The 12252-nt window shown below is 42.8% G+C and overlaps 1 protein-coding gene across 1 annotated transcript in view; it reads left to right on the top strand.

Moving 5' to 3' along the window:
• Positions 1-752: 752 nt before the first annotated feature.
• Positions 753-12252, top strand: part of BTBD3 (BTB domain containing 3) — a 35586-nt gene continuing 24086 nt past the window's right edge. The window contains exon 1 of the mRNA XM_062203866.1: positions 753-819. The gene's annotated coding sequence lies outside the window, so the exon portion shown is untranslated. The remainder of the gene's footprint in view (positions 820-12252) is intronic.

The following is a 12252-nucleotide window of genomic DNA, read 5'->3' as shown; positions in this document are numbered from 1 at the left end:
GGCTCTCTTGTTTCCCATCTTCAATGCCTGTCAATTACCCACTGAAGGAAGCTTAAATCTTGAACTAAGTGCTCAAGAGCGTTTCAGAGTCAGCTTCCACTATCCGTCCAGCCATGTCCTGGAGAAGGTACATGGGCTCACATAGTCTTTTACTTTTTTTTTTTTTTGGTACCTAGGCTTTGTGCTCATCCCCCCACCCCCCGCCCCCAAGGTTAACTTATTTTCTTACTGCCTCAGAAGCATCTACTCTCCTTCTCCAAATGGCTGACAGGTGTAGTTAAGGTTGGTGGTTTAGATACTGAATGAAATCTGTCTATGCAATTTCTTTATCAGACAGGCCTCCTGAGAAGGAGCCCCAAAGCCAAATGCAATGGGTCCCCTCTTCCCAGAGGGTGTCCTGTATCTCACACAGTGGCCCTGACAATACAGGTGCTGAATCTATTCAACACTCTACCCGACGACTCAGACAAGAGAACTACAGTTGTGGCACAAGGGCGAGGGTGCCGCTCAGGAAGCGAGAATCCCGCGGCAAGCAAGATTCCACCTTCGCTCAGAAAGCGAGAATTCACCTTCCAGTCTCCCACGGGTCCAGGATCCCCGCCCACTCAGAGCCACGGAAGGAAAAGACACTGCGCATGCCCCGTATCCGCGGGCGCCTCCGGGCGCGCTGCCCGCGCCGCCCCGCCCCCTCCGGCGCTCGGACGCGCGCTCGCGCTCCCGCGGAGCGTGTCCTGCGTGCGGGTGCTCGCCGAGCCCGCCGGGCGCTGGATCCCCGAGTGCCCGGGCCGGGGCCTGAGGAGCGGGCACCGCGCCGAGGCGGTGAGTGGCGGCGGCGCCCCAGGCGACGAGGAGCGCGGGCGGTGAGTGAGGGCGCCGCGGGGCGAGCGGGCCGGCGTCTCTGCGCGTGCGCAGCGCCGGACCGCCCGGACAGGGGTGCTCGCCCGGCCACCGGCCGGAGGGGCCGAACAGGGCAGGGTCGAGTCGGGGTCCGGGAGCGTGTGGCCGGCCTCGGGCCGGGGGATGCTGGAGGTCCTGGGACCTCCCACCTGCCCTTGAGAGGGGCTGGCCTCGCGGGCGGGCTTCCTGAGGGGGCTCCAGGTGGGGCGCCCCGGGCCGAGGGTCAGGGCCGGCCGCCGCTGAGGGACCTGAGGAGGGACGCGGCCAGCCAGTCCGGGCTCAGGTGGGCCTTTCTGCCGCCCGCTGGGAGCGCGACCTGGTGGTGGCAGAGGTCCCGACCGGGGGGGCGCGGCCAGGGCAGCCTTGGCGCCGGCAGGTGGAGGGGGCCGCGCCCCGCGCCCCTCGCTCCGGAGGTTCTCGGTTGGCAAAGGAGCAAACTTCCCCCAAGTAACTTTATGGAGGCGCCGTTGGCAGGGCCTGGGCAGGGGGCGGGTCCCGGGCTGTGGGCTGCAGGGACCGACACCCCAGGCTTGGGGGACCCATGGCGACTGCAGGGGTCGGTTTCTGGCCGGTGCTGGAGCTTGCCCGTGAAGTGCAGAGTGGCATTCGTGGTCCATTCGCTCTTAAAATTGATGTAGAAGTTTGGTGTTTTGGTGCAAGAGGTGTGTGCTCTCTAGGCAAGGAAAGGCTCGTACTGCCTGGTCTTTTTTTTTTTTTTTAAATCTCAAAGAAAAGTATTGTTAAATTGTGCTGGAGTTTCCTATTTATCAAGCAACCTATTGTCCTGGTGGTGCTTAGAGAAAGCTGGCTGATGCTGTAAATAGTTTTTAAAAAGACAAAGGGAGTTAATTGTGCTTTTTTTTTTTTTTTTTTTTTTCTGTTTTAAATACTGCCCGCCACCGCGCCCGATCCTGTAACACAATAGTTCGCAAACTTGGCCGCCCAGGAGGATCGCTGGTGAGCTTTACAACTCACCCTGCCCACGTTGCAGTTAAAACACAGGGCAGTTTGTCCCAGACCAGGTGATTGCCACGCGCTGCAGAGTTTGGAAACGGCTGGTTTAGTGGGAGAAAGTCCGGACTTTAGTTTTACGGAGTAGCAGCGTCCGGTTTGTGACGGGTGGGTTGAAACCGGTACCTTTTCCCCAGACGGGAACTCACAATGGGTGGTTTGTTTCCCACCAGGGCGGGAGGGGTGCGACTCTCTTGGTTCAAACTTCTGGCGAGCCGTAACGTGACTGTAGCACCCACTGTGTACAGTGATGTTGTGAGCTTCTGTCGGGGATGCCGAGCGCGCCTCCTCTCCCTCCCCGTTACAGCCTGGTGCTGGTCGCTTCTCCTCACCCTGCCTCGACTTCCTGCGTTTCCTCAGACCCCAGCCTCTGGAGCGATCTCTCCGCACGCAGGGTCCCGGCTTCGAAAGGGTTACGCAGCGTTCCCATAGCAACGGGTCCTCCCTGGGGAAGTGGGCGTGACCTCCTACCCGGGGTTTCTATAGAGGACTCTTCCTTTTGTGAAGATTTCCAGTTAGCTTTTCACTTGTCCCTGCGCAGGTTAGGGTCGACGTAAGCACTTCCAGGTTTTCTTGGTAGGATAATTACAGAATCCAATGTCAGCGCTGCTAACTGCTCAGGGCTGTGTGGTTCTCCCCGAATTCTTCCCCAGTCCTTAGGCTGAGAACTTTTAACAAAGTGACATGGAAACATCAAAAACACAATTTCCTCTGCGACACACAAACCTAAGAATCCTATCACATTCCTTTAAAGGCTTAGGACGTATTCAAGAAACTTGAGAAGAATTAATCCTACAACGGTGCCAGAAACTTTTGGTGGCAAAAAATGCCTTAGCTTTGAAGTTTTCTTCCTAGAAAGTGCTCAACTGGAATTCGTTTACAAAACTTTAAACTTACTGCTTTAGAATAACAAAGGCAAAGTGCTAGTAATCTACACTATTTCTCCTTTACTCCAGTGCACACATCCAAAAACCAGTTTTAAAAAGTTTCTTCCGGTATGCTCAAAGAAAGTATCTGTAGCAATCGAATTCCAGTTTGCCTTGCAAGAAACTGTTAAAATAAATCTTAAAAACAAACAAACAAACAAAAACAAAAAAAACCTTCTGAATAAAATAGAACAGAAATAAATAATTTATGTGATTTAGACTTTTTATTTTGTTTTTTTGGAAACCTTTGGAACTTTGCCAAGTCAGTTCCAGAATGCCTCTAGGAATCCAGTGATTCTGAAAGTGTTGGGAATTGGACTGGTTTTCTCTTAATATCGTTTGTTTTATGTGCTGGTTAAAGTACTGCTAACTAAGCTGTTATGCAGATTCTGTGAGGCTAATTTTCCGCATTTCACCATGGCAAGGGCATAATGGTGGAGACCCCTCATTTGATGGGTGGCTGTGGTTAGAGCAATGATGTTGTGTTGCTGAGGTATTGGCTTTTGACCTGATCTTTCCTCTTCCCACTACACATTTAATATTACTGTTATGCCTTCTCAAATTAGTATCTCTTTGAACTTGATTAGTCAGTAACACATCCATTGAAAATGTATTAATGTGCAGTTACTGATATGACCCCCCCTAAATTAAGTAACCATAGTTTCTATGGTTTTGAAACATTTAAAAGTTAAAAATACCTACTGTTGTAGGTATTTGGGGAATGCCTGAAAGAAATAACAGAAAGATCACACACACTTCATTCAGAAATTAAAAAAAAAAAAAATTGGATTGTGTACTTCAGTTTAGCCTCTTTTGTCTGCATAGATGTAAACAAAATTGGCATTGTAATCTTCACCTGAATTTTTAAATACTTAATGTTACATCACAGATGTGTCCTCTGCCCTTAAATCTTGTGAAAGTGGGCTTTGAATGATGGATATGCCTAAGTGTAACTAGCTTTCTCTAGTTTGAAGTATTTATATTTTTAGTAGTTGCATAGTTTTACACTGTGTCTGGTTGGCTGTTGCCTGAGTGACTATTGTTACCTAATTTTTTAGTTGTGCTTCCTTGGTATAAGGGTAGAGTTTTGATGAGATGGAATGAGCTATATAAAGGAAGGTGATCAGAGCCTTGCTGGGGAGATAGGCTCAGTAAGTAAGAGCAGACACAGGCAGGGCTGAGGTAAATGCCCTGCTCTGAAGGTCTACTTAGCTCCGACTTGCTTAGGCTGGTTTTATAGCAGAAGAGTTTCCTGGGACAGAGGTGAACTCTTTTATGACTCTCAGGCTTTTGGCCAAGTTGCTTTTTCCATGTCACATTCTGGTCTCATCCCAGTGTGTCAGTACCACAGTGTTTGGTTTTAACCGGTTGTCTATAGAAATGTAATTTGATTTGAATTCATATTTTTGTAAGCAGTGAAATTAATAATTTGTTTTTCCTTTTGAGATTTTCTCTTCTGGTACTTTGCCCACTTGTAGTTGTTTTTTTTTTTTTTTTTCCCTCCCCATGTCTCATTATTTGCTTTTCAATTCACTGTGTAATATTTCACAAGCAACAAAAAGTGTCATATTTGTATTGTCAGGTTTCTTTCTTGTCCTTCATGGTTTTTCCTTGTAAACCTGCATGCTTGGAAAGCTCAGAGGTAAGTCAATAAAATAAAAAAAGAATCAGAAATAAACAAGTGTTAGATCTTTTACATTTAATTCTGTAATTGTACATGGGTATGAATTGATTTTATATGTTCTCCTGTCCTCTTGCTCCCCTCGAATTAGCTAATTCTACCAGCAACATTTGTTAAACAGCCATCCTTTCTACTGGCTTTAGTGTGTTTTTGTTTTAGGCCTTACTCATTTATTTGTTAATCTCTAATTTTAATGCCAAATCTTTTAAATTATAAATTTAGAATTTGCAAAAGTATCTGGTAGAACAAGTCACATTATTCTTTTAAAATACACACACACACATAAGAAGAACCCTAACAGAACCCTGCTCCTATTCATCTGTCCTTTCAGATTATGAATATTATCTTTAAAGATTCTTATTTTATTTGGAAAGTAGTGTGACAGAGATGTGCAGAGGGTTTGGAGAGATTTATGATTAATGGACTGGTTCACTCCATAAAGGCACCCAACAAACCCAGAGCTGGAAATTGCATCCTGGTCTCCCACATGGGTGGCAGGGACCCCAGCCCTCATTGGCTGCCTCTGATGCCCTGTAGCAGAAAGCTTGGTTGGAAGCTCCAGTACCTGGGGACTCTAGGCACAATAGTGTGGGATGCTGGGTCCCAAACGGTAATGTAACCTACTGAACCAAAACACCACCCACAGATAATGAACATTGTGTTTACCTTAATACATGCGTGCTATTTTAAAAGTGTTAAGAGGCTTATTGTAAAATAAGTGGCCTCGCATGTCTCCAGCCTTAGTCTCCCTCCCAGTGGTGCACTAGAGACTGTTGTTTCTCCATCTGTAAGGTCATTGTTTTTGCACTCAGGAACATGTATCTTCTAGGGTCCTGCACTCAGGAAAGCCCTGCACTCTTCCTAGTGTTCATCTGGCTGGGGTCTCAGCATCCTCTTTGTGTAGTGTCACTTCTGAGAAGCTTCCTGTGCTTGGTCTTGGCTTTCCTCTTGCTGGTGTGCTGTTTACTCTCAGGTCAGCTAGGACAGTTTCCACTTGTCCATCTGCTTTCTACTTTCATGGTTTTATTGTAGTTTCCACTATATTTCTTTTAAGTCCTTTGGTCTCTAAGAGATGTATCATTTAGTGGAGCTTAGAAAAAGGATGTAATTGGATGTGCATGTTCAATCTGCCATCTTATTCTGGAAAGCTCCAAAGAGGAATCCTTAGAACTAAAACATCTCAGATCATGTTGCATTTTATCTCTTTGCCTAGGACTGCCATCTGTAGAGTGTGTTTCTATTAAGGGACATGAAAGATTATTCAGACCTTTTATCTCTCACAGCAGTTTTGTTTTCTTCATTTCCTCATTTCTTGTTAGGGTCCTTAGGTATTTATGTCTTTGTTGCTTTTGTGATAGATTCTTCAAATTGGCTATGGCTGGTGTAAGGTGGTTGTTGATTTTTTTCTGTTTATTTTACAGCTGCCTATAATTCTAAGAGTTTTTCTGTTTATTCTCTTGAGTTTCTTAAGTATATAATCAGTTGAAGATACCTCTTTCACATAATTATACTTTTTATTTGGTTTTATGGCAGGTTGTTACACTAGACTTAGCATTCCGGAATGTTATAAAATGCTTCTGAACATTATCAAATAATAATGGCAATAATGTGCAAAATCATGTTTATTTTAATAAGAAAAAGAGTAGTACAATATTGGTTTTTGGCTTATTATAATTCCTCATCAGGTCAAAGGAAATATGTCCTTTTATTTCCAATTTACCTAGAGCTTTTTTTTTTTTTTGAGAAGGGAAGGGAATAGGGTATTAGCAAATGACTTAACATCTGCAGGTTAGCACTGTTACTTCTTAACAGGTCTGATTTGAGTCTCAAATATCAAATTAGATCAAAGTCTTACTCATGGATAATTGTTTAGAAAAACAAATTGAATTCATCAGAAGATAATACTATTCAATGCCTAATTATGTCTTCTTGAGTATGGTGAGAGAGTCACTAGGATTTTTTTTTTTCACAATATTTCAAGTTGGCAATCACTTTTTGAGGATATCATACTCTACTGCCTTTCCTTTCATATCACTGGCCCACTGGTCTCTTTTTTTCAGTTGTTTAGTCCTAGATTTCTTACTGACTTGTTTATTTGGAGTGCAACAAATCTTAATTCCTACTAGTCTCTTGTCACAAATAGTCCCAAGGCTAATAAAATATGATGTAGTTACCTAAGACTCCCAAATATGTATTTCCAGTATAAACAGCTCCAATTAATTTTTTGGTTTTGTCACTTAAATGTATAAAAGACAATTCAATATTAACAGGAACAAAACTTAGTTTCAGGTCTTCCTCTGCAAGCTTCCTGCCCTGTTTTCCAGATTGTTTATGTCAAAAAACATGGAGTTATTTTTCTTCCTTTCTCTCCTTCTCCACATCTAGGTTGTCAGCAGATTCTGCTGCTTTGTCCTCAAAATGTATCCAGAATTCTGCCTTCAGAATACACCCAGACACTTTTTCCACCTCTACTACTAAAGTCTGTCCAGATCGCCAGTATTTCTTCCATGGATTACTGCAATGACCTAACAAACAGTTGGTCTCCTTTTTCCTTCCTTGACTTCTTTTTGTTATCATAATGGCAGCAAGAGTGATCTTTCACAGATATGTCAGATTATACTAAAAGTCTTCAGTGGCTACCCATGTTGCTCAGAATAAAGGCCAGCTTCCTTATAATGATTCACCTACCCCCACCACACAGAGATATCCATGGCTAACTCCCTCACTTCCTTCAGATATTCACTATATTATCACTGTCAGTGACGTCTGCCTTATTTACAATTGCAGCTGCACCCTGTGTCCTCCTTGCAGTGTGCTACTGTTTCTCCACACCAAATGCCTGTTACCATCTGCAGTTTAGTTATTTTTTAGCAAGGCTCCATATCATCTATTACCTTCTAAATTGCTATATATTAATTTTATATTTTTTATAATTTTTTTATTTGACAGAGTTAGTGAGAGAGACAGAGAGAAAGGTCTTCCTTCTGTTGGTTCACCCCCCAAATGGCTGCTACGGCCGGAGCTATGCCGATTCGGAGCCAGGAGCCAGGTGCTTCCTCCTGGTTTCCCATGCGGGTGCAGGGGCCCAAGCACTTGGGCCATCCTCCACTGCCTTCCCGGGCCACAGCAGAGAGCTGGACTGGAAGAGGACCAACCAGGACTAGAACCCGGTGCTCATATTGGATGCCGGCGCTGCAGGCGGAGGATTAGCTCACTAACTAAGTGAGCTGGCCCCTAATTTTATATTTTTGTGACTTGCCTGTCTCCACTATCCCTCCTAGACTGTAAGTTCCATGTTGATAAATGTTTCATGTTCATTAATATGTCCCAAGTGGCTAAGATATAGAAGGCTCTCAGTATTTTTCAATGAATGAATATAGTCTGCCTTCTCCCATTTGTTTTTCAGTAAACTTTTCATAAAACTGTCCTTCAGCATTTGTGAATTCAACACGGATTTAGCATCCCACCAGCAAGGGGGGAGTTCCAGAATATGTCTGACTTACAGGGGAGATACTAATATTGAGTGGTGATGGGAATTAAGTAGGGCACCACTGTCTGTAAAATACTGAACTGTGCTACTGTGTAGAAACTCTCAGCTGTCAAAAAAGCATCCTTACCTACCCTGCTAACATCTTAATAATGTGAATTGTAGTCTGGAGTTTGTTCTTTTTTTTTTTTTTTTTTTTTTTAAGCTTTTTTTTTTTTTTTTAAGATTTTATTTATTTGAAAGGCAGAGCTAAAGAGAGGAAGGGAAGTAGGGAGGGAGGGAGAGAGCGAGCGAGCGATCAGGTGCGATCCAGAGAGATGGAGAGAGATCGAAAGAGCGAGCTTCCATCTGCTGGTTTACTCCCTGGATCAGGGCCTCTCTGAAGCCAGGAGCTTTTCCTGATCTCCCACGCAGGTGCAGGGGCCCAAGCAGTTGGGCCATCTTCTACTGCTTTCCCAGGCCATAGCAGAGAGCTGGATGGAAAGAGGAGCAGCTGGGACTCCCACATGGGATGCCAGCGCTGCAGTCAGAGGCTTCGCCCACTATGCCACGACGCCAGCCCAGAGTTTGCTCTTTTTGGATTTCAGTTCTTAACCAAGGATAGACAGTGGTATTGCCTGTGGGCTTTTCAGAACATGTCTGAGTTCCCTGGTAAGTACCAGTAATGAACTGTTACTATGGCTTATTCTTTAAGCAGTCTACAAGTATTTGTCTCTTAAAGGGAAAACATTTTCTTCCCTCTTTCTGATTCTATCTTGACTCTTTCCTGTACCTTTTAAGTGTTTTTTCTCCGAGGTTCTAGCTGAAATGTATTCTCCTATAAGGTGATTTTGAAATCCTTCAGAACCACAGAAAAGTGTTTAACTGAACATGATACTAAATCCATAAAATTGAAGAATCACAATCCTCTGCCTTCATTTTCCTAGACATTGCAGTCACCCCTGCAGCAGTCATTATATCACATATTTTGAAATTTTACTTACAAAGCTTTTGTCTTTTGTGTTCTTTAGATCTAAGGTTATTTCATAAATATCAGATTGTCATTCCTTCTCTTATTTTTAATGGAGCAAGAAATACTTAAATGATTTGTACTGTTGAAGTTGCAGTGCAAATAAATAAAGCCATATACAAGAAAAAAGGTCATTTTAGAGATTGCTTACACAAGTAAAGGACAGACAATAAATGAAAGCATGATGTATGTATTTTTAGAAATTTGTGAACTTAATAGCTGCTACTTATACACAAAACTGAAATTTTTCTTCAATTCTGTTTATATTCTTCTTCTTTTTTTTTTTTTTTTTCTGACAGGCAGAGTGTATAGTGAGAGAGACAGAGAGAAAGGTCTTCCTTTACCATTGGTTCACCCTCCAATGGCCACTGCGGCCGGCGTACCACGCTGACCCGAAGCCAGGAGCCAGGTACTTCCTCCTGGTCTCCCATGAGGGTGCAGGGCCCATGCACTTGGGCCATCCTCCACTGCACTCCTGGGCCACAGCAGAGAGTTGGACTGGAAGAGGGGCGACCGGGACAGAATCCGGCGCCTCGACCGGGACTAGAACCCGGTGTGATGGTGCTGCAGGCTGAGGATTAGCCTAGTGAGCCGCGGCGCTGGCCCAATTCTGTTTATATTCTTAAGCTGTATCTAATTCCTTATGTACATTGTAGCTCTGCTTTAATAGTGTATGAGCCTTCCATAGCTTTGGCAACTCATGACAAGAGCCTAGGGTGATTACTGATGCCATAAACAAGAGTGTCAATTTGTTAAGTCAACAACAGGAGTCACTGTGCACTTACTCCTCATGTAGGATCTCTGTCCTTAATGTGCTGTACATTGTGATTTAATGCTATAACTAGTACTCAAACAGTATTTTTCACTTTGTGTTTCTATGTGGGTGCAAACTGTTGAAATCTTTACTTAATATATACTAAACTGATCTTCTGTATATAAAGAGAATTGAAAATGAATCTTGATGTGAATGGAAGGGGAGAGGGAGCAGGAAAGGGGAGGTTTGCAGGTGGGAGGGAAGTTATGGGGGGAAAGTCATTGTAATCCATAAGCTATACCTTGGAAATTTATATTCATTAAATAAAAGTTAAAAAAAATAGTGTGTGAGCAAGAGCAATATCCTTATCCAATTAGAGGGTATAAACATTTTAACCATTATTGCCATCTTAAGAAAGTTAAGTTGCACTAGTATCATTGTTTTGAATGCATTTTCTTGATGAATTTGCCTTCCCTTTGAAGCCTAGACTAGATCTGGTTTTGTAAATGTAAAGACTCATTCTTTTGAAAATAACATTGCTACAGCTTTTTTTTATATTGAATGTTATGTATTCAGTACTACAGGCCAAGACTAAATAGAAAGACCTACCTACCTTTCTGATGATAAATCTCTTTCCCTTAGTGTAAGTTAATGGATAGCTGAGTTAAAAACATAACTTGTTGTAGTTTCATGCTTGGTTTAGAGATCCCTGTATTTGCTGTTTTTTTTTTTTTTTTAAGATTTTTGTGTTTATTTTGTTAATTACCATTCAATTCTCCTCCTCATCCAGTTTTTTTTGGAGATAGTGGTCTTGCCTACTCAGCACCAGCAAACATACACACCCTATGCTGAGACACTCAGATACTATTATATTTTAAGTCTCTCTGAATAGAAAAGGACTTCTAATACAGATCATCACCTATGTTTGTACCTTTGTTCATGGAAAATGGAATGAAAATTCATGTGTAATAAAGTGAACCTGCACTTAATGTGTTATTGGAGAATGATCTACATTCCTAGAGAGCCTGGAAATTGATACAGTCCTTAACTGGAGTTACAACCAGGAACTCTTTCCAAAATAATTTTATGCCAAGTTAAAAATGGTGAGAAGCTACCCACTACCCACAAACACCACCTTCTGCACAGTTTGCAGGTTCAGGCTTTAGACAACTGTCCTTAGCCATTACTTTTTCTTGGACAGCACTTTGCCCTCATTCTTTGTAGAGGTGGCAGGGTTTGGGGGTGGGGGTAGGTATATCCTAGAGTGTTCCCTCCCTTTCTGTTGTTTTCTTCCCTCAACTCTCACCCTCTTCTGTGGTCTTGGGAGATGGGGTTATATAAGTGCTTGAAGCCAGAGCCCTTCTGTTGGCGAGTTGGCTGCCCTCCAAATGTGGCCAGTAGCAGAGGGAGAGTGCACATGTGTAGTTGCTCCTGATCTTGGGCAGTCACTGTCAGTGACTTGGCCGACTCTATACTCTGTCATCCTGGTCAGTTATTTCAGCATGTGCTTCATATTGCTGTATAACTTATTTGCTACAGTGAATTTTCTAGTTAATACCATTCGATAAGTATTTCTGTAGGACCCATGGGTGGGATAAGCCTATGCTTACTTGAAATTTCGAATTACTTTATTAGTGAAGTCTCAAAAATGCCAGAAGTTGATCTTGAACTCTTGGCTAGCCCAAAACTTCTTGCATGTACTCAAAATCATTACTAGGCAGTGTTGTACTTGACTGGATAGGTGAGGGTTAGGGATGTCAATATATAATGGTGTTTGGGTTGGCTTATAGGAAAAGGAGATGGTCAAGATTGGGACAACCCATATTTTGATCTTACAGTCTTTGTATGAAGCACAGTTATTGGGTGTGAGGTATGAGGATCAAAATCCTACTAAAATGCTCAGCTTCTAAAATCTTTTTAAGAAAGAAGCCAAGGAATTGTTTGGCTACCAGCTCTCTTGTACTCTTGTAGTTGACTATTTTCATTTAAAAAGTTATTGCTGGTGGAGTAAATATTTCCTTTAGACTTCTGTAAAAATCTTAACCCAAATTTATTTCCAACAAACCATTGTCTTCTGCTTAGCAAATAGGAAAGTTTTGGTATTGTATATTACCATATAGATACAGTATTTAAGTAGATATTATAATGGCATTTTGGGGGAAGGCAGTTTCTGCACAATTTATGTCTTTAAATAAAAGGAAAAACGTGAACAATAAATTCCTTTAAACATTGGCATCCATCTTTGGGGAGACAGAGGGTTGCTACTTCTGATTCTAAGGAAATGTGACACAGGAGAAAATGAATTTTCAGAGATACTTGTTTCTTGTTGGCTTATGTGAAGTTTCTAGGACAGTTGTGAACTGAAAGCTCGTTTTAATTTTTCTTAAAGCCTTCAAAGATGTCAATTACTATGACCTTGCACCTTACATTCTGTAAATTTTCTGAGGTTGAGGCAATGCCAAGATGCCAAACAGAGTCATAGAACAG

Source organism: Lepus europaeus, chromosome 10 (assembly GCF_033115175.1).
Source record: "Lepus europaeus isolate LE1 chromosome 10, mLepTim1.pri, whole genome shotgun sequence".
Classification (NCBI taxonomy): Eukaryota; Metazoa; Chordata; class Mammalia; order Lagomorpha; family Leporidae; genus Lepus; species Lepus europaeus.
This window is presented reverse-complemented; position numbering and strand designations above follow the sequence as displayed.